Genomic DNA, 22960 nt, shown 5'->3' with positions numbered 1-22960 from the left:
TCACATTAGAAATATTCTTTAGCTTTTAATAAAGACAAAAAGAGGAGGAGTAGGTGGATATTTTAGAAGCTATTATTCAATAGTTTCTAATGGTATCTACAGTAATTTGGGAATAATCTTGAGGAATGACATCCATAACACAGGAGATGGGCTATGTCTCCTGCTGCTCCTTGCAATAAGGGCAACACAAGGAAGATTAGGAAACCTTGGACAGCACAATGGGCTCAGCCATCCCAGGCTTCAGTGCCTTTCTGAATAACAGATTTAAAATGCTTTTGAACTTACCAGGAGAATGAAGACTTTGGAATAAAGCCACAAGGCAGGCAAAGGATAGCAGGAGATGATTTTCCTAAGTGCTAGAGCCAACAAACAAACCCTGATCTCCTGATTCCCAGGCCACGGACCTGCTGAGCAGGTGGCCACCTTGTATTGCAGCCCAGCATGGGCACCTGGGGATGCACAGGAAGCTGGAAGGGGACAAGGGACCCCAACCAACCCAACAGATAACCCAGACCATGTGAGCAGATCACATTCAGTATAGAAGGCAGGGGGGTGGAAGGAGGAACATTCAGTGCTTTGTCTTCCCAAGTTACCGGTACACGTGAAGGGACCCTGCTCTCCTAGAGATGGCTGAACACCTGCCTGCCCATGGGAAGGAGAGAATTAAGTCCTTGTTTTGTTTTGCCTGTTTGTGGCAGCTTCTGCTTTACCTGTTAAACTGTCTTTGCCTCAACTCCCAGTTTTCCTCACTATTACTGTTCTGATTCTCTGCCCTGTCCCATCGAGTGCAGCTGAGTTTGGGTTAAGTTGTGGCACACTCTGTTGTGCTCACACTCCCTGCTGCCAGATCCGACAGCTGGGTGAGAAGGTATGTGGGTCTGCCCTGAATTTCATTATTTTTTAACTCACTGAAGAGGTGATATCTTTTGGGTTTTCATACCATCCTTTCAAAATCCACCTGCTGTGCTTGGCAAGCTGGCAGTGAGATTCTGGAAGAGTGCATTGGGATGGCAGACAGCAAACCCAGACATCAACGTGCCACAGATCCTGTGAAGAAAGGGCTTAGACCTTAACCCCAGCATGGTTTTGTTGTGTGCTAGGTTTGGAGAAAGCAAGGAGGTGCTAGCACAGCCCTGCCACATCAGGCGTGGAGACAGGAGGTGCTCATTGCCACAGCTGCTTTGAAAGTCCAGCTGGAGACCAGAGCATTGCTCTTTTGAGGAAAAGGAAATATTTGTTCTTCATGTGTACCACTAGTGACAACAGAAATTTTAGATTTACCATACCTTCCTTTGGGTGTAGACAGCCTCTGAAACCATCAGAGCTCACAGCTCTTCTTGTGGTTGTGACTGGCACCAGTTTCACCATGTCTGCAAAACACATCATTGTAAACTCATTTCCTGCCCTGCCTCATTTGTGACAGAAGGCTGGGACTGCTGTCAAGAACTAACACAGGGCTAACACAGGCTAGGACTGCTGTCAAGAACTAACACAGGGCTAACACAGGCTAGGACTGCTGTCAAGAACTAGCACAGGGCTAACACAGGCTAGGACTGCTGTCAAGAACTAACACAGGGCTAACACAGGCTAGGACTGCTGTCAAGAACTAGCACAGGGCTAACACAGGCTAGGACTGCTGTCAAGAACTAACACAGGGCTAACACAGGCTAGGACTGCTGTCAAGAACTAACACAGGGACTTCTGAGGTTGCTGCCAATCCAGCACAACCAGAGGGTTTCCTTCAAATACCAAGACAATCACTTTTCAAGAGCATCAGTGCATGGGACATTACCCCAAATGAGAACTTCTGCAAGGTGCAGTGCCTTGTGTACTGGAGGACCTCCAGGCTGAGCTGAAATGAAATCTCTCCCCAGGGGAAAAGCCCCAGTGCTTGGATTCATGCAGCAGCAGTGGAAGATCCATGCAGTCTGCACTGTGTGTGCTGGTCCCACAGCAGGCTGTCATCCCCAGAAGTCACTGCAGGGTATCACAGGGGCTGTGCAGGGTTATTGCACAGACAGGGCATCTCCCGACACTCTGGACTGGTCCCTTTACATTAATAGCTGGACTTTGTACAAGTAGCTGTAATATTCTCACTTCCTTCTGGAGCTTGACCTGAAGGAAATAGACACATTTAGGATACCTGGCATAACACTAAAAACTTTCTGGTCAGATGAGGGCACCAACAGCTCAGTCAGAAGAGGAGACAAGAGAGAAAATGTCCTTGTTCAGAAAGACACTGTGCCCTCTTGCTATGCTTGTGTGGTCCCACTGTGCCCATAGGGATCCCTTGATCAACAGCCACTTCTCCTTTAAAATAAGTCCAGAATTACCCTGTCAGGACACTTCCCCACCATGAGGTTAATGAAGAGTCCACCAGATGGGCAAAACAGGGGAAGTCTCAGTCTTAAAGTTCGTCACTTAAATATCTCTTCACTGGAAAGCACTGATTGTTGAACAGGAAAAAAAAATTGAGTCTACTGGGAAATAAAGTGCCATCTATTACATTAGTTATTCCTCCCCATGCTCATTAACCAGGACACCAGAAGCAAAAGCTAGTGACATTTATATCAGGGAAAAAAAGCAGAGGTGTCTCTTTTCCTTTGCCCCACAGAACCAAACCTGAAAAAGAGAGAAGGATGATGACTTTTCAACTTGATTAATAATGCAAAAGGGGTGAGCTGGGCAGAATCCTGAAGAGAGATTGCAAAAAGATGGATTTGCTGATAGTACACTTCTGCCTCCTGCTATTCCTCTCTTGACACAGCGTCTGCTGCCTACCAGAGCAATCATATCCAAGTGTAATTGTCTAACAATTTTTCCACACTGAGGAAATAGTTCTGATTACAGACATTAACAAGTTTAGGCATTAAGCTTCCTCACTGTAATTACCCTTGAGCTTAGTCTCACAAATGAATTAATGTGCTGATCGCTTGGACTAATAGAACAAGCAAAAGGGTGATGAATTGCTTCCAAATCAGTTAAAATCAAGCGTGACATCATTTAATTAATTTCAGAGCTCAAGGGGAGGAGAAAGGGGGTCAGCACGATGCTGAAAAGAAAGGTCTTTCTCCCTTAGCCATTTCTTTGGAAACAAAAATATGCAAACAGGGGAGGATAGAGCTGGGAAAAGGGAAGAGATGCACCAGACAAGGAGGATGCTGAAGATGGAACTGTACAATTTCTGTGTCTGAGCAGGCAGGCCCAGGTGGCTGCGTGACTGATCCAGTACAGCTGACAAAGGTGCAATGCATGGATTTCTCCTGGCTGTGAACAGATGCATTGGTCACCTGACTCTGAATTTTGGTCATTCCTGAATTCATACACAAGCCCTGCTTCTCCCCCAAGCAGAGGGCCCACTCCTGGCTTCCCAAGGGTCCCAGTTCCTCTGTGAGTGCTGAGTGTCTGATGACAGCACTGCCAAAACCCCTCACCATGGTCATGTATCCTGGCAGGGGATCATTTGCCAGGCTGTCAGCACAAGGCTTGGCTGGCCACTGCTACCAAGAACAGATAGACTATTACCCTCCTTGACTTCTCCTCCAAGTCAGGTTTTTTCAGAAGGGAACAAAAGGAGTCAATGGAAAGGACCAGTTTGGCCCAGTAAAAACAAAACTGAACACTGCAACCAAATGGGGGCAGAGGTTCAAATACTTGGCACTGACGCCTTTTGGAAATCTGGCCATGCATGGCTGGAGACCCAGCTCTGCACTTGGTGGGCAAGCCACCTCTAGGGCTCTAGAGAACTGGAAGGGAAAGCAAAAAAAAGTAGTCAAGTTGAGAACTGATTTTTAAGGGCAACTAAACTTCCAGCACAACCCTCCTGTCAATCACTTCCTGAAAGTCTGGTGGGATGAACTTATAACTCAGAGGGAATTATTCACCTGAGCACCATAGGGGATCTGGGCCTTCTTTGTACGTCTGTTCTCCAGGTGCAAAAGGTAGGAATAAAAAAACCCCACTCATCTCTGAGGGATGAAAGGTTTACAAAATGCTCACAAACTGTGCTACAGGGGGAGGTGCTCTCCTAAGCTTCTTGCAGGGACTTCTTGGCAGCATGACAATGCCATGGTATTCTAATGGCAAGAGAGGGATTTGCTTTTACAATATGACATTTGCCAGACAATTAAGGTGAAGAGCTGTGTGCTATAATAATTTTTACTATTAAACACACAGAGTAAAAATAAATGTTTAAAGGCAGCTTTTAAAAAAATATAGGACATGATGCTTTGCACATTATTGAAAGAATCCTTACTGCTACCATAAGGTTCAGTTCAAACTGTAATTATTACACAGAACTTTTTTTTCTCCAATTATATATTAACTGCACCTAAGAGATCCAGAAATGAAAGATCTGATCTTTCCTAACTTAATGATTGGAAAATCTGCTCTGCGTGTTCCTTCTTTTACTTCTGTCATACTCAATGATGGTCTGAGAGACTAATAAAAACAAATATCTGAAATAATAAATATCTGAAACAGATAAATATCAAAAATCTAAAACAGAAGCAAAACATCTGAAACAAGAGACAGAAGACAAAGATCTGAAACAGATAAATAAAAATGTGTTATGCACTTATTGTCCAGTGTCACAGAAACCTGCATTACACTCACAAGCTACAGGGAGAGACAGGAAATCATATAATGATTCACAAGTATTTTTCAGTTTCCACAGGACTCCTTTTATCACTTCTCAGACTGGATGTAAGGTTCTGGAATTGTCATCCTGCAGCCCACAAACATCAAATAGGAGGCATCCAGGAAGATAAAGCAAAACCAGACACAGAGGCCCTCCCTTACTATATTCAGAGGGTGTTCATGTTCATTTTTTAGATCACATCAATGCCAACAAGATTGCAGACAGGATGTTCCTGTACTTCCTTTTTTCAATACGATAAAACCGAAATCCTTGATGCCCTGGTCCTGATCCCAAATGAAAACCTCACCTCCTCTCCTATAAAAGCTAGCTTCCCAAGAGAAGGCCTGCTGGGAACACAGGCTTTGGCACTACCACCAGAACTGTGGGGGTGAGATGCTGGACCTGCCATGCAAGAGTTATGTGACTTTGACCTGGTCTTCGGCTCAAATCATATGGGATGCCGATAATCTGGATTTCTAGTTAATCTGGACCTGGAGTCATGTCCTAATGTGCAAACCCTGCCTTAGGAGGTTTAGAAGGAAATGCTCCCCAAGAGGAGAAAGCCCTTGGGGCTGATGTCACATTGAATGCAGGAATCCTATCCCAGCAGCCATCCCCACAGTGTCTGCATTTCTAATTTAATATTCATGGCTATGCAAACAAATTCCTCTAACTGCAGCTTCAGCCCAGCCAAGGTGACTGACCTTCTTCATTAAGTGCTTCCAAATTTCCAATCTAGCCAGGATATGAAAGATCTTTGCTAATTATAGTTTGTTGGGAGGTCAGAAGTGCAGAGGGGAGATAAGGGGGTTTCTGATAGTTATTTAAAGGTACAGCATCAACTTCAACAGGGCTTTGGGCTTACACTGATGCACTGTGCTGGTCTCTGTTATTCAGGTCGGGTTATCCAAAGTAGAGCTAAAAATCTGGGAGAGCTTCAGATAATAGGACTTGACACTGATGCAGATCACCGAGGTGAAGCTCAGTAGTTTCAGGAGACACCCTCTCTGTGCCTCCCCCTGATTTTTGTCCCAGGCCATTCTAAATTCTGAACATCTGGGACCCTTGTAGACACCATAATACCATCCCAAACTGTGTGTGCACAGCACTTGCAAACAGTGCTTAAAACATAATGGCTTGTTAATATAACATATGTCACCACAGAAGTGATATGAGCTCTTTCCCTTTTATGTCCCTTTCAGTAAAGCACATTTGGAAACTCACTGACCTTTATTCTTTCCTTTTTTTTTAAGTTCCCTGGCATTATATAGGAAAAACCATCAGTGTGAAGAGGAATATAATGCAGCTTATTACCACTAACAAGGGAATGGCCCATAATTCTAAAGGGACAGAGCCTCAAGTGAGCTATGAAGGTCATCTTGTTGCATCCAGAAGGAAAATGCAATACTGACTGTGCCACGCTTCCCATTTCAGACATTGCAGTCTGCTTTCAGTTTTGTTGCAATAAATAGTAAAAATAAAAGGTTTTTCTTTCAGACAGAGTTTCACACAGTAGGTCCTCCCCACTTTGGGGTGATTGAAGGTAAATATCTGTCTGGATTTTCCAGCACTATTTATATTTCTCTGGATTTGCTGGTTAGTTTGTTCATGAATCTTCAGGACCTGACTTCATATCCAGCCACTACTTCTCCCTGCTGGAAATACTCAAAGCTCTCAGTGGGTAAAGACACAAACAGCAAACTTAAAGGCTTGACCAGGGTTACCTCCAGAGCTCTCCAATAATATATTGTTTAGTTCTTAGACATCAGTCTTTGCTGTGATCCCCCAGTGCTGCTTCCTGCAGCCACGAGCCTCGGAGCAGTGTTAAAAGATGACAGTGCTGTGCTAGAGCCAGTGTGGCATGAACAGGTCACTGGAGGGACCAAGCTGTAGATTATGTGCTGGACAAATACTCAAGGCTGAGGAAGATATTTTAAGCCTCAGGCCATGGATGAAGATAAACAGCAGTTTACCCTCCCAGCCCTTACTGCATCAGGGATGTGCCAGAGCCCTGCTGTGGGTGAGCACTGGGGAAAAGCATTGCTGCCCTCTAAGAATGGAGGTTTTCCTTTTGTCCTTGGCACAAACACATCAGTGCAGTGCTGCAGTCGCTGGTAACTGGGCTATAACTGGGATGAGATACCTTTTTCCATATCTCCCTTCCCTGGTCCACCTTTCTACAGCCCTCAGAGAGCCTTGAGGAGGGAAGCTAAGTTGAACCTTCCTCCTCTGTCTCAGTGCTGACAATCTGTGATTTTGGCCTTGCTAAATGGCTCAGGATTTGTGCTCTACAACTGTAGCAATATTGCTTTGTAGCAAAGTTGCTCTTAAGAGGAATATCTTCTTTGGGTGGGATGATGTAGAAAAGTAAAAGCTAGTATTTTCCCCTCACATCACTATCCTCCTTCCCAGTTGTAAACCACATAAAACGACATCAGGAAGAGTTGTGGCACTACCAAAACTTCATTTTCAAAATGACAATGAAACGTTAAGAAGATCCTGATCTCACTATTTCATTCAGTCAAAGAAGAGGCACATGCAAATCCATGGTTATGTTCAGGCTTGAAAGAGAAAAGAACACAGCAAAAAATATTGGACCGTGCTGGGCCACATACCTGAACATCAACTCCTCATCACTAACTAACTAGTTCCTCACTGACTGATGAACAGTTGGTTTTTTTTTGTTTTTGGTTTTTTTTTTTTTTTTGGGGGTTTTTTTTTTTTTTGGTGTTTTTTTTTAGCAGCTTTGCCAAACATTTGACCCTTCAAGTAGGAAAGACAAATTGCAATGCTGCGTAAGTAATAAAATCCAGGGAGCATCCTCAAGGCTGATTTAATGATGCAGAAAGCCAAAGAAGCTAGAAGAGAAACTGTGGTGGTGCAGCATTTCTGTCCATTCCCAGAGGACCTGAGCTAATTCTTCCTGTGAGAGGACTGGCAAGTGGCAAAATACAGCTCCAGCCTCTGAACAATAACCCTGCATGTCCCAGCCTAGAGCCACAAAACTGCTTTTGGCTGAGGAGGGTAATGTTGCCAGTGGTGCTAATTATACAGCAGCTTGGACAAAAGCCTGCTGAATGCACTACTCTAGAAAGGTGAGCAGCAGAAAGCTCTGCCAAATCCAAAACTTTGGCCCTTCTTCCTATTTGGCCACATCCCTCACTCACTGGTCTGAACAGTGACAGGAGGAGGTGGCTAGAGAAACTGCTTCAATTTTTTAAATAACAAGCAACACTGTCAATGAGTAAAAAAATGTAATTTTGTTTCTGGTGTATGTAGATACCCTCTCCTTTCAAAAAACCACTATCTCTTCCAAGTATTCTCCAGATGTCAGTGTTCTGTGTCAGTCCTGGCAGGGATGAAGTCTTGCAACAATATAATAGAGAAAAAAAAAAACCTTTTAGTCTCTATTAAATTGATGGATCAATTAAATCTGTTAAGATGGTTTCTAATCTGCCACCGCTCTGAGACAGACACAGGAAATGTTTCCAGTACAAACTAAAAACACCAGCACTAACTCTATTCTTGTTAAAGGTGTATATTTCATATGCTTAGCTTCATATGCTGATAGATGTACTAATTTTTATACTTATTCTGTACTCACATTTCTATCTGCCTGAAGTATTGATCCATTACAGAAAATCTGTGCTCTTGCTCTCAGGCTTCCTTCTTCCTTAGTCAGGAACTGAACTGATCGCATCTGGGGATCACAGGGAAATCTAAGCTACAAATCTGAAGGGAAAAGGCAACAGTTCCTATCCCTGCTTCACATACAGCTAGCCCTACAAATGCTCCCTGCCAGCTGCTTCAGCCTCCTGCTGCTTTTCATTTTAATTCTTTCAAATTACAGCTAAGCAACCATGCAAATTGTCCGATGCCAAGTTCCTCCCTTTCCTCCTAGAGAAGCCAGCACAATTTTCACTGGTGCAGCTCTCAAAGGAGAGCAGAAATGGGATACCACACTAAGCACTAAGTGCTCCCTGGCTTGACAGGCCACATTCCCTTAGAGCAAAAGAAGCAGCCAAAAAAACCCCAGAGAGCATCTGCATTTGGATTTCTGCCCACCTAAACTGTTTGCAGAGGAAAGAGCAGTTCAGTTTCCTCATCACCCTTTCAGACTTGACTGCCCTCTCCTCACCACAAATGTGAGCTGCTCCTGCTGGAGCTGTGTGGAATCCACCTCCTTTTGCTGGCACTGCAGTGGCCCACTGCAGTCCAAGCAGAGGCTCTTGGCCTTCAGTTCTGTTGCACTTCTCTGAAGACTTCGTCTAAGACGTCCCCAGATGTCTAATAATCATTTTATGCACAACTGTAATTTTTTTTAATTGAATCTTGTTGGAAGACTTGCAGCCATGTAGGATTCTGCACCCAAATATAGACTTTGTTCTGTTATCTGGGGAAATGTCCCATATCCAAACAGCAGAAGAAACTTAAATGCCTCTGTGAGAGGCAAAGCAGCTTTTATGTAAAATAGGTAACAGCACCCCATTTTAGCATTAGAGGGCTGAGAATGGGGCCCAGATGCTATAAATTCAGCTTTATTTGCTTACACATGGCATTTCCCTGACTACTACCATTCTGAACCAGCCAAATCTGTCAATCTAATGGAGATATATGGGCAGTAAAAACATGCACTGGAAAACTACTGGCAAGTTGTACAAAATGATCAGATTTAATCAGCTGATAAATTATTCACTTCAATGGAGAGTCAAACCTATGACTTGAATCTATTTAAGGGTGTCCGATTAGTGCAAGTAATTTTCCGTTGCTTTATTATGTTTGCTAATGCGTTATGAAAACCATGTTGTGATAATACTCTTGCTTAAGTCATTTTGCTGTAGGAGCACACACCAGAAAGCTCGTTCCAGCCAAGGCCAGGGACATGTTCCAGTGGGCACCACTTAGTTACACACCACTGTGCTATTTCCACAGGCTTCTGCAGAGCCAAGTTGACAAGAGAGTGGGAATTTCATTTAAGGGAAGCTATTACACTGCCAGGCTCTCTAAGTGGCACTGCTCTCTTTTCAGACCCAGCTGCCACTGTGACAAAGTGCAGCAGGAGGGCTGTCCTGGCTGCCCCCAGACCATGATGGATGTCTCTGGTGCCTGGAGAGGGAACACAGCAGTAAATTGCATCACACCATTGAGTATTTGTGTAGTAGCACAAGGACAAGAGAAGCAGCAGCACTGATGCAACAGAGCTTGGCAAATCAAGTCCTTGAGGCTGCAGGCAGACCTGGGAGCCAAAGGAGTCTTAGGACTGTCACATCTAACTCCTATGTGAGAGTGGCCTGAGCACTTCATCCCATTACCCTGTACTGAGGTCACCCTTGCACAGCTGCTTGCAGGTACAAAACAGGAACAGGCACAAGGCAGCATGATGGGGAAAAGCTTTGACCCCATCACTTCTCTGCTGCTCCAGACTCACCACACATCCAGAAACAAGGCTTGCACCCCAGAAGGCCTCAAATAAGTTTTCCTGGCTTTGGGGAGGACTGAAATGACTGCAGTAGCACATATCACACCTGCAGAGCCCCAGGTACTTTGCCCTGGGCAATGATGCACTTTTGAAAAGGACCAAGAAGGAAAGAAGCCAGAACTGAAGAAAGAGCTAGATGGCACAGGTCTGCCACCAAGCCCATTCGGGCCATGATTTTGGAGATGTTCATCTCAACAACCCATGTGAAAAGTCCATGGCACTGGGACACCCTGCCACAAGCCTGACTCTTCCCTGCCCTTCTGTGCCCTTCCCCATGGCACAGAGCTCCCAGCTCCAGTCCCCTCATGCCACTGTCTTTTTATTCTCCACAAAGTGTTGGTCTCCCTTTCCTGCAGCCATGGAAAGCATTGCTTGCTGAAACTGCAAGAATTGTGCTTGAAAGAAACAGGTAATTGTTATAAATGAGAGCAACAGGAGCAAGCAGAACAGGAGGAGCCCAAGTTGAGCAGGCTCCTAGGTCAGTCCTATGGCAATTCCTTCTCTGCCATAGGACAGGGAAAATTCTCCTCAAGAGGCAATGTAGAGTTTACCTATTTTTCACCTCTCTTCTGTGAAAGCCAAGCAGGTCAAACCATCCAAGGCTTAAACTTGCAGTGACACCACAGCACTGAGAAGCCCCAGGCAAGACTGGGCTGACACCTGAGCAGGAAAAGGCCATGAGGTTCACATCCCAGAGCCAGCTGCAGGCACTGGCATGGCAGGGACCTGAACATTCTCAAATTCATCGGCTGTTTCTGGCATTGTTCAATTTCTGATGGTTTTCCCCTATTCTCCGTATTTTTTGACTTTTGCCAGTGTGCTGAAGCAGAGGCATCCAGCTGTGCCAGGACCCAGGATGGGGCTGTACAGCTGTCCTGTCATCCACAGGGCAATTATGGCTGGCACTACCTCAGGTGGGCACTGCCCCCCTTTTCCAGCCACATCACTGCTACAGGGCTGTGTTTAGTGACCTGGCTCAGGGTCAGAAACTGAAAAGTTCCAGACTGACACTCACCCTTTTCAGACACGGGGAACTGATCCCTGACCCCACATACTTCATCCACCAAAGGTGTGAGGTAGCTCAACTGCTGGGTGAGAAATGAGGCAAAAGCACGGCACAGTCTATAGCTAATGGAGGTTAACTCCACACTCAACAAGCACATTGCCTCCAGCAACAGCTTCCAGCTGCAAAAAGCCCGGGGTGCCTGGAAACGTGGTCTCCCAACAGCCATGCTCCCCTCTGGGCACAGGTCCCTCTCTTAACACCATGCAAATGACATTAGAGGGAGGCAGCTGGGAGTGAGGAGGCAGGGGAGAACCTTTTGTTGAGACTGCGGAAATTTTCAGTAAAATGAAAACAAATTGCTCTAAATAAACCATTTGTCACAGTCTGATTACTCTGCTGCCACTCTGGGAACACCAATTTGTCATGCTAGATCAGGATAACAGCAGGCTGACTGTAGGAGATGGCATCCAGCCGTCTGGCTTTCCTTCCCGCAACTCCTGAGAGCAGCGGGGATCTCCTGCACTCCTTCCCAGTGCCCATCCCTCCCCGTGGAGCAGGGACACACTGGGGTCACTGCAGCCAGATCCACACTGAGGAAAGACCCATCCTCCCAGCAGCCTCTTCCATCTCCTGCTACTGCAACCTGAGGTCTGTCCAGTATTCTGCTTTTATTTAGCCCAGTGTGTTTACCTGGATGTCTTAGGTTGCAAATGCAAGATGTGGCTGGGGGTGTGCATTCTGTCACCATCTGTCAGAGGTGGGGCAGTTCTCTCCTGTTCATCGGGCAGTTTTCTTTATCTCTCCCACAACCAATCCTCCCTCCAGGAGATCTCTTCTGTTCATGGCCAGTGAGTGTCCCTGCATGGCTGAGAAAATTCCATCATCCCATGGGGAGATGCCCTGCCCAGGGGAGGAGCCAAGCATTCCTACCTGGATACAATCTGACACCTGCAACACCACAGCAGCCTTTGCCCACTGCATTCCCAGAGGAGCAGCTTTCTTCTCCACTGCATTCCCAGAGGAAGCCCAGGCCCATCTCCAGCAGCCCTGGAGCTTCAGAGGAAAACTCCACCCTTGTCCAGGATCCCTGCTCCAGCAGAAGCACAGCTGGCACTGCAGGAGGGCTGAGCCACCACTGAATGGGACTGCTGCCACCTCCCTGACCCACAGGGTACCAGGGTGTGTTCTGACTCTGTCAGTGCTGTTCTGTATTACTGCATTTTTATTTTTATTTTTTCCTAACAAAGAACTGTTATTCCTATTCCTATATCTTTGCCTGAGCGCCCCTTAATTTCAAAATTGTAATAACTCAGAGGGAGGGGGTTTACATTTTCCATTTCAGGGGAGGCTCCTGCCTTCCTTAGCAGACACCTGTCTTTTCTAACCAAGACAGTGGACTACAAGGTGCCCATGGCAGGGATTGCTTCTGGCACCAGTGGTTGGCATAAAATTGCCCTGGACTGAATTTTGGCACTGAAGTGACCTAGCAATGCATTTATCGGTCATCATTTCTCTTTAAAACTCCATGCCTCCTGTTAGCTACACCTTCAGGAATGCTGCAGCTGAGCCTGGCCCAGTCCTGATCCACATTTCCCTCTCCTCAGTGATACCTTACGAGCTTCAACATTCTGTAGATGGAATAATTAAAAAAGAACAAATAAACAGAGGAAAAAAAACTCCAAACTAAGAAAATGCTGCCAGACCCACATTTAAAGAGGTGCTCAAAAAAAGAAGATTAATGTAAGCAGGCAGCAAGTAAGGATTAGCCAAAATTCATAAAGAGTGGGAAAACAGCATAAAAAAATCCCAAGTCCAAGAATTAATTCCCTTAGCATCACTGTCCATAGCTAATAAACAATAATTTGAGTCTCCCCTGTTTGCATCACCCTGAAATGATGCAGCAGTTTGTAATGATGAAACAAAACAATTAACTCCAGCCCAAGTAAAAATATCTTTCAGCCAATAAAAAGAAGGACAAGAACCCTCAAAATGTAATTTTGGGTAAATGCTCCATTCATTCCAAAACAAAATGCTTCATCTCAGAGTATTGATCCTTTTTCTAAACCGCTTCTAGTTTTAAAATGGTAAGTCAATATTTAAATAAAGAAATGCCTTTTTGAAAGAAAAGCTAAACAAGTTTTCTTTGCAAACGATAGGAATGACCTGAGAATTTCCTTTTATCTTCTTTTCCATTTAGGGACTATTTGGGTTTGTCAGGTCCCCACTGAGCCAGCAAATTATGTATTTTCTTTCTTCTTTACTGATATATTTACTATATGTTCTCATCTTTTCCCACTGCTCCTCTGGCCAGCAGCAGATGGGAATGCCTGGACCTGTCACCCACCACACAGTCCTGGTCCAACTCTTCCTCTGAAAGTCATAAAATCTGGGAGGAAGAGGCCAGGAGAGATTCCAGAACACATCACCCCCACAGAACAGCAGAAATCAAAGCATTCAGTACTCACTGAAAGAACTTTGGGGTATTTTAAGAGCATAGGAATATTCCATGGCAAGGAAAGACAAAATGTTCTCGAATTATATAAATGCTTCCTTGCTCTCAGTCCCTGCACCCAGAGCCCCAGGAATGGACCTCAACCTGTAAGCACAACAATCTGCTCTGCCACATGGGTCCCCAGGAGCAGAGCTATCAGTGTAAAGTGAAGCGTTTAATAGAAACTTGTTCAACACACACACTGGTGGCACCGGTTACAGTGCCACTGCTGGTCACTCTACTTTATCCCCTTTGATTTTAGAGACTAAAATACCTTCAATATTAGCAATTTCTGTTTTAACTGAAGGGATTCCAACCTCAGAGCACCAGGAACATTATCTTGAGTACTAAGCACAAGGTGGGAAGTGTGAGGCTGAGCAGAGAGCAGAGATGAGGCAGAATTCCTTCAGAACCCTGGTGATGTTCTGGGGCTTTCATGTCGAGCGCTTTTTTTGACTCGGGCACGCAGACTTTTATTTATACACAGAGATCAGAGCTAATTAGACATGCAACAGGTCTCTGCTGGAGCTGATAGTGTTGTACAGGGTGTGATTGCTGCCAGAACATTTTGGATTCAAGGCAGGCAGTGTGGGCACAGTACATTTATCTAAGGGCTTCCAGGGGTTGTAAACATCAGCGTTATCTTTAGTAAAGATGGCAGGAAGATGCAAATTCTTACCTTGTTCTAGGCAAACACCTGACAGCAGGTCTTACAATGTAAGGTGTTCTCTCCAGCAAGTGAAAGGTGTGTGAGGAGGGCAAGAGGAAGGGTTCAGCCCATTTTGCTGCTTCAGAAGGAGCCTGAGGCACAATTCAGTATTTGTACATCTGCCTTCCCCATGTTTTAAAAGTATGGTTGAGTCTGCTGAGGTAAACGTTGCATCCTAAAGAAAAAAGCAAGAAAATACCAGCTACTTTGGAAAGTTAAACAGAGTAGTAGCTGTGCTTTTGTTTTGTTGCTCTCTAAGTGGTTTGATTTACTAGCAGAGAAAAATACTGATGCAGCAGCAAATACAGACTAAGAGTTGCATATCTGAAAAACATTTAACAGAAATGGACAGGTCTGTATGTATGAGTTTCAGCTAAATGTTGTATAGCAGGCATGTACTGTGCCTTTATTATGGCAATTATATAAAGTGTGTTTCCATGCATGGGCAAACAACCTCTGGGATCACTTCCAAGGACAGCAAGTGGAGAAGTTCTAAGGATACTTCTAACAGGCCAGAAGTAAGGAAGGAAAAAAAAGGACATACTATCAACATCCTTGCCATTTCCAGATGGGCCACATTTCATATTAGACCAAATGTTCAGGGCTCAACAAAAAATAAACCCCTACTGAGTTAAGCATTGATATTACTGCCTGGAAGGTAGTAATACCTACAAGGAGATCACAATTCCTTAACTATTCATATTTGTCTTAATCTACTTTTATAGAGCTTTAAGCAGCAATTTCCCAGGGATGAATGTGAGTGGTGACTGCAGTTGAGAGAAAAAGTTCTATGGGGAGGAAGCTGCCTGATTATCAATAGTATTTTAGGTCCTAATACAACAGCAAGGGTTGGTCCTATCATCCCATCTTTGCATCAATTCCAGACCACCACACATGCAAACCAACACAAGTGAAGTGGGAGATCAAGGTGAAAAGGGGATTTCTTTTTCTCTGCAAACCAACACAAGTGAGATGGGTGGCCAAGGTATAAAGGGGATCTCTTTTCCCAGCTCTCTCCTATCACTCACCAGCCTAAAGTCCCCAATTTCCCTTCAACAGATTGGTCACAAGCACCCGCAAATGGTGAGCACGCCAGGGTAATGCAGAGAAAAGTGCTGGGAATTTAAAAGGCACGTTCAGCCTGTGCTTCTCCGCTTCAGAGAGCACTGAGACTTTCCTTTTTACTGTGGCCCTGCAAATTCCAATTGATCCGAAACCAACTTGCATTTTCTAAACGTTGCTGCTGAGTCTGAACTTCGGAGAGAAATCCAGTTGCTAGAAATTAAAGTTGCCAATTAAAAATCAGTCTATTTATGTGGCTTAGGGGAGCTGAGAAGGAGAAAGGGAGAGAAAGGAAAAGCCAAATAACTCATTAAGTGATCTATATTGTGCCAGTACAGTTGGCAATTATAATTATCCTAATAAGACTTTCCCACTTATATAAGTCCTTCCATTCAGGGATCTCAAAACACTTTGCAACCACTAATGATGTTGGATTCATAACATTCCTGACCTCATTTACAGGAGAGGGAATTGAGGAAAAGAGAATAAACACCATTTTCTGTAACAGAGAGCCTTCATTTTATAACTGCCTGTAAAGTTTATACTTGAAACTAAATCACTCTTAAAAATCAGGGTCTGTTCTGAGCTCTTGAGCAGGCAGAAGTCCTAGACTCACAATGGGAGAGCAAACAAACCTCCCAGAAGAATAATGAGAATTTTGTGAACTGGGACAGGCTGTCTGCAAACCTTCTGCAAAGAGCCTTTGGTCACCAGCATTCATCACCCTGGACTAATGCAGAGAACTTCTTTCTGCCTCTGCTTCACACACAGAAGCATCCCTGCCCCTACCTGAAAGAGCAGTCACATGTGGGATGGGTGGTGTCAGTGTCCATGTCTGCACACCCTTGGGGTTGGCTCCTCTGGAAGGAAAAATGAAAAACAAGCAAAATGAAATCATGGGGGAAAAAAAATTGTGGAACAATGTCTTGGTTTGAAAGACAGGTGTCTGCCAAGGAAGGCAGGAACCTCCCTTGGAATGGAAAATGTGACCCACTTCCCTCCAAATTATTTTAACTTTGAAGTTAAGGGGCTTTCAGGCAAAGATATGGGAAAAGGAATAACAGTTCTTTACTTATATATGTATATATATATGTATGTATGTATGTATGTATAACAAGGCAAACAAACAACACCAAGAAGAGCACAAGCCCAGTCCCAGCCTCTCTCAGGGGTCAGGAGCTGGTGAGGCATGACATTCAGGCTCTGCATTTCCAAAAAATCAGATGCCATGAGCATAGATTGGAGCACTGAACAGAACCAGAGATCCGAAAAAAAAAAAAAAAAAGGGAAAAAAAAAAACACCAAAAAAACCAAAAACCAAAAATCTTCTGTGGAAAACACTGGAAGAATTTGAATAACCTGAAAAAAGAAAAATGAGACAGGAAAGAATGGCATCCTTCAGCTATGGTAAAAATTCTGTTTTCTGCTTCTGTGACAGCCAGGATAAGACCTGTCAGAGGAGGGTTCAGGAGCACAGGAGAGGCTCTTGCCCTGCACTAACACAGTAACTAGCATCCCAACAATCCACTCCCCTGGGAAAGAGCCTCTCTCTGTGGACCTCACAGCAGTCTCCCAGTGAGATCAGCCTTTTAAACACAAAGCTGGCCCTTAGGAAATAATTCACCTGTAAATAATAATTCACCTGTAAATATGTTTGTGCTTGCTGCAGGGTTTGTGTTAGAGGAAAAAGGCTCGTGCAATGGCCTTGGGACCAGAAAAGGCTCGAAATTAAGGGAGAATTGCAGAATTGCAGCTTCCATTTGGGGACTGCAAATTGTTGCCAGCACCATTCACCCCAGGGCTCTGAGAGCCTACAAAATTTGCTTACACTGGGGCAACCCACATTTTAGGGTTTTACAGAAATAAGGATGTTACTTTCAAGGCAGGGAGGAGCTTCTAAAACTATTTTCTGCAAAAATAAAAGAATTTTACTCACTGCAGACCACTCACAAATCTGCTAGAGAGGAGTCATCTTATAAATTCTCCTTTGTGTGGCTCTTCTCTGCTCAGTAATCTTCTTCTACAAATGAAATTAACTTTCTTTCTCCCATCACTGAAATTCCCTGTCCAAACAGATAGCCAAATAATGTTAATACTGATTTTAATTCTGAAAAGTACACAAAAAAGGAAAATTTTCTGATTATTAATGGAAGAAAAGCCCTATTTAGCATATCTAAATGTAAAGTGTAAGATTGATAACCCATGCAATAAAAATCATGAAAAAGTTACAAGATGGAATTATTCTCTCAGGGCTTTTATCAAGGTACTTACCATAAGTTAAATGTGAAATTCACACAGAAATCATTCAGAGAATTCGGCATTCACGTACTACTCTACTTTAAATAATTCCCCATGCAACAGTAAAATTCTCTCTTTACGACTACATAATTCTAGTTGTGTCAGCAATTAGCACGGGAAGTTTTAGAAGTGTGCTGCATCTTTTTAAGAGTTAGAGGGAAGTGTGCATTGCAGGCAGCCAGGATGCTCTGGATATGCTGGATTTGGGCACAGAGAGAAAGGGGATGTGGGCTATCACACCCACCCTAAGCCTCTCCTCTCCTACAAGAGAGCCCCAGCTGAAGCTGCTTCCCACACTGGAAACACTGCTGGAGAATTGAACACTGCAGGAGATTTGAAATTAAGATTAAAAACTCTGTCCCAGGGGAACACCCTTGTGCTGGGAGGATGAGAAGCATCAGGCCCTTCATTCTCTCTGTTCCAAAAGCACTGCTAATTAACTAATATTATTATTAGGTATTAATCCATGTTTTTCATTGTGGAGATGCTGTTTGTTACTCCTGACAGTCGCTGGAGGGAATTCCTGCTGTGCAGAGAGCAGAGCAGCATTCTCCCGCCTCATACCCACGACAGGAAAAATGCAGTATGCCATATAGCTAAAAGTACTTTCTGGTATTTATCAGCTGGTCTTCAGCAAGTAAAAGAAGGTCCTTCAGGTAGGAAAATGACCCCCTTTGTCCTTTTAGCTCTCGATAAATAAGTATTTTCTGCAGGCAACATGCAGCATTAAAAGTGACAGGAGCAAATCTTCATTTGTTTCCCTTCCTCTCTCTGCCTCTTACTCAATTTTGTTGCACACCTGGACTCTGGATCTGTGCAGGGAACATGCTGGGGAATGAGGTGAGCAATTGTGTGTGACTTAAAATTTGTCTGACTCCTCCATGTCCAGCTATATTTCCTATGAGATGAATACTGAAGGCCATATATTTTTGTGTGCCCAAATTTTAATCTATGTGGCCATTTTAAAATCACAGAAGTGAAGGGAGGGAAAAAAGCACTTTTTAAATGCCATGCTGGAAAATATGAAAATCAAGCCTCCACAAACAGAAGCTCAAGCCTTACTTAATGGAGCCAGAGGTAAAACTCAGAATTTAGGAATATCTGAACAGGAACAGACTTGACTAACTCCAAAGGTGGTACCATAGACAGGAACCATGTTTCAAATGCTGGTTTTTGCATTAGCAGATGATACAATGTGAGTGCAGTAGGAGAGATGCTCTAATACCCCTGCACAGGTTTGTGGGGTGCTGGCAATGGCAAACACCTCCAATTTTCAGCTTTGCCCTATGGGACAGCCAGAAGCTGTTCCAATCTTTTAATGACATAGATTTACCAGAGAAGCCAGAAGAGTGGAAAATGGAAGAGTTTGTAAATGCAAAACTAATTTTTTAGAAAAAGTTTCCAAGTCTGGCACCAGAAGTCCCCATTAAATACATTTGTTTCTTTCCATATTCATTAACACAATTTGCTATTTTCATCACACTAATGATATGAATTCATTACCACTGCACAGGGTCTGTACATATTCTTATGAACTCATTTTAGGCATTGTGTCAAGGTTTCTTTGCATAGGCAGATGGGTTTTTTTTTTATTTTCCTTAGCCTTTGTGGTTCAAAATTTTTGCTAGTTTTCTTTCTATTTTAACTGTTTCTGGGAAGGTTATTTGGAGCCATTTGGAGAAATCTCACTAAGGGAATGAAAAAGGTTCTTTCTTTCTTCTTACATTTCTAAGCCATACTTCAAAAGAGGAACATGGGGTATTCATGGTGCTGGTTTGGAGTCAGAAGAATGAAACCCCTCTGCACGCAAACGAAACACTGAATGTTTGAGTCACCTGTGACAATGTGCCCTCAGAATTGTGGCAGCTGTAGGAAGAGCTGTTCTGGACACAAATGTGGCCCTTTAGAAGATAAAATTTATCCCCATCTTTGTAGTGTGCTCCAGCAGTCACAGTAAAAAAAATCCCCTTTGGATTCAGAGAATAAAATTAAATTTATCGCAGAGATGGCCCCCTTAGGCTGCTTCTATATTATTTTTGATGGGGGATATTTTATTTTATTTCATTTTAAGCTGGATGAATGGGACAAGAGAAACAGATATTCAACAAGGCCAAGTGGCAGGTGCTGGACTGGGGTCACGACAACCCTGGGCAGGCTGGGGAAGGAGTGGCTGCCCAGGGAAAGGCCCTGGGGGTGCAGGTTACAGCAGCTGAACATGAGGCTTGGGGTTAGGTCACCTTAATATAAGCAGCAAAACACTGCATTTGAAAATGTTTTGGTGTCACTGTGGCAATCTGAATATGGCCACTGGTGTGCAGTGAGCACTCCTTTCAGCTCAATGCTAACCCCACACAGTTCCAAATTACAAGTGGCATGAAAGATTTTCAGAATTGTCTAATTATATCTAACCCACAGGTTGTTAATTGCAGCATGTCAAGTCTCAACTTTCCATGAGAATAAATTTCCTGCCTCAAGGAGGAAAAACAGAACAAACACTAAAACTTACCAAAAGAAAGAAAAAGGAAAAACCTCACAAAATGAAATGAGAATATCCTTTCCCAAAACTTTCTTACAGCTGAGGTACCTGTGTAACCTTGAAGTCCAGGGAGTGAGGAATTAAAAACTTTTTGGCTCTTTGTGAGCTTCAAGCTGGGCACAAATTTGAGACTAAGCATACAAAATAAATACCTATGTATACTAAATATAAAATACATAAAGGCACGGGTGTACATTTCTATCTGTATTATGAATTAACAATTATTCAGATTAATAACACCGTGTTGCTTTCTTCAATTCAGCCTTCTGCCTGCACCTACCATGTTTCACACTTCAACATCCAGCTTGTGTAGGCAAAACCAAGCTTCCAGGCTCTCCCAACCTGCCTGTCAGCATCCTTTCCACCCCAAACACAACACCCCAAAAATAACCCCAAAGCAGCAGCCTCGACCTGCCAAGGGGCTGGCAAGGGGCTGGAGGGGGTGCAATGTGTGGAATGTGCCCGATCTCTCACCTTGGACCAGGCACATCATGACTTCAGCCTGCAAAGGACCTGCCTAAGAAAGTTGTTCTTCAACTCCTTCCTTCTCAAGAAATTTGCTAAAATCCTGCCTGGGAGTCCTCGTGGAAGGGCACAGCTGAGTGCACTAGGCACCAAATGCATTTCACTGTTGTGCATTTGTTACTGTGCCCTGCCATGTGGATCGACAGCAGGGGAAGATCAGATGTATTTCAGTGCCCATGTGGATGATGATTTCCACCCTAAATTAACTAACTTTCAATCAATGAATCAATATTTCTCTCACAAAGAAGAAAAGAGAGCTAGAATGTATACTGTGCAGAAAAATACAGTATAAATGTATTGAATAGTCCAAAGATAATATGTCCAAAGACTGCAGACATTTAAAAGCCCTCAAATTCAATTTTGAAAATTGTTTTATCAAGCTAATAAAAAGGGAACCAATGAAAAACCCCAGAAAGATACATATTTATTAAGATTTTTTTTCTCCATTTTTCACAATTACTGAAGGTTAGAATTATTTCTTATTTGCCAGTAAAAGATTTTCTAGGACTCTTCAGGTACACATTACAGAGCAGTTACCCAAATGATCATAGCCAAATGAGACTACTTGGAAATAAACTGGCTGTATTTGTAACTCATACATGTAGCATTATGTGTAAGTTTCCAGGTTTTCAAAAAGCAGATAAAGAGTTATCCATCAAGACATAAAGAATATTCACCCCTCCAAAAAGACTGGCTGAGATCATATATGCTGGTAGATGTGGAGTCTTGACATAGTAGAGCCTTACCTGTGTTTGTCCTGGAGAAGACACAGAGCAAAACAACTCAGGAAGTGTCCCCAGGTACATGGGGACAATGGAGAGCTTTGCTGTAGGAAAGCTCTCCTTGGAGTTACCAGCTCATGGACTGGCCAGCAGGACTGCTGAGTCCTTGTCCTTCAGACTTGTCTTTGGCCTTAAAAAACCACTTTTAAGGGCTTTGCACCCAGAAAAGCCACAAGGTGATTTCCAGCTCTGTGGAGAAAGTACAAGCATGAATATATTTTCTTTCCTTGTTGCTCTGTAGCCTCAGAGGAGGGACTTCATTTCACACAAGTGTGATTTTACAAAATCCAGACAGTCTCAAAAGCTAAAGAACACAAATAATATTATCCAATATAACATCCAACCTCTATATCAAACCAACTGCAGCAGCTACACAAAATCACAAACATGTTTAGATGCCTTGCTCATGTGTTGTTGGAACAGTCCTTGCAAATTGTCATTAACGTACATAAAATCAGAAGAAAGGAACATAGTTTATTAAGATTGCATAAGCATTCAGCAATTTTGTTCCCCTTAAATGAGCTACAGTGTAGGGCTAACAGGATTTTCCAGGTGTAATAAGAAAGAAGGGAACACTGCAGGGGTGAGAAGCTCACCTCAGGACAGGCTGTGTGTTTCCCTCTGACAGTGAGGCACGACCCCAGCCCTCCTCCAGAAAAAGCACAGTACCTTCTACAGAGCCTAGGAAGCAGAAATGCAGGTCCTGTGGCATGAGATTTTTCCCTGTGGGGGATCAAAAGCCTTCAGAGTACCCACAGCATGGCAGCAGAGAGCCCCGAGCCAGGCACATCCCAGCCCCAGGTTTTGGCAGCAGGGTCCTGCCCCCAGGGCTCTTTCAGACATGGACTCTATGGGACATATTTTGCCTGTCAACTCCTTACTCACATTTCTCCCCTTGGAGGTATTCTGCAGTGCTCTTTGACCCTTGCCAGCCAGTGTAATGAAGTGCTTTTGACAGGGTGTTTTGGCAGGCTCTAGTGAACTGCCTACCTCCATCCTCAGGAATTTCTCTGACTCCAAGGGCCATGCTGAGAGCTCTGGACCCAGCCTGCACATTTCTGGGTGCCACACACACTGCATAGGGCTGCCAGTCTCCAGCACACCACAGCTGTCCCTGCACTTTTCCTTCTCTGAGGGATTTATTCCTCCCCTTCACTGGCACAGCAGCCCTGCTGAATAAGTCTGTGTATGCTTTAATTTCTACAAAACTCAACCATCAACTTGTCTCTAGGGAGTCTTTTCCAAAGGGAAAACTGTTGTCATTTTCTTCAGCAACAGGGCATAACATTACCTGGTTAACACAAGTTTTCTTGGAAAAGACAAGCTGTGATGCTACCAGGCTCCACAGCTCCTACTGCACATGGCTCCCAGGTGTGAGAGGCCCAGAGCCTCCAGGCTGTGTCCCCAGTTCACCCTATCCACCTTCTCTGTAG

General features: G+C 43.9%; 1 long non-coding RNA gene across 2 annotated transcripts in view; it reads right to left on the bottom strand.

Moving 5' to 3' along the window:
• Positions 1 to 1824: 1824 nt before the first annotated feature.
• Positions 1825 to 22960, bottom strand: part of LOC137477440 (uncharacterized) — a 110590-nt gene continuing 89454 nt past the window's right edge. The window contains exons 5-6 of one of the 2 annotated variants that reach the window (XR_011000995.1): positions 16176 to 16246; positions 1825 to 2082 (exon numbers count right to left, since the gene is read on the bottom strand). This is a non-coding gene — a long non-coding RNA (uncharacterized lncRNA). Of the gene's footprint in view, positions 2083 to 16175; positions 16247 to 17332; positions 17450 to 22960 lie in introns of those variants that run through there. The other variant, XR_011000998.1, reaches the window with a different exon arrangement.

Source organism: Anomalospiza imberbis, chromosome 7 (genome assembly GCF_031753505.1).
Source record: "Anomalospiza imberbis isolate Cuckoo-Finch-1a 21T00152 chromosome 7, ASM3175350v1, whole genome shotgun sequence".
Lineage (NCBI taxonomy): Eukaryota > Metazoa > Chordata > Aves > Passeriformes > Viduidae > Anomalospiza > Anomalospiza imberbis.
The sequence above is the reverse complement of the archived record's forward strand: the minus strand, read 5'-3'. Positions and strand labels throughout refer to the sequence as shown.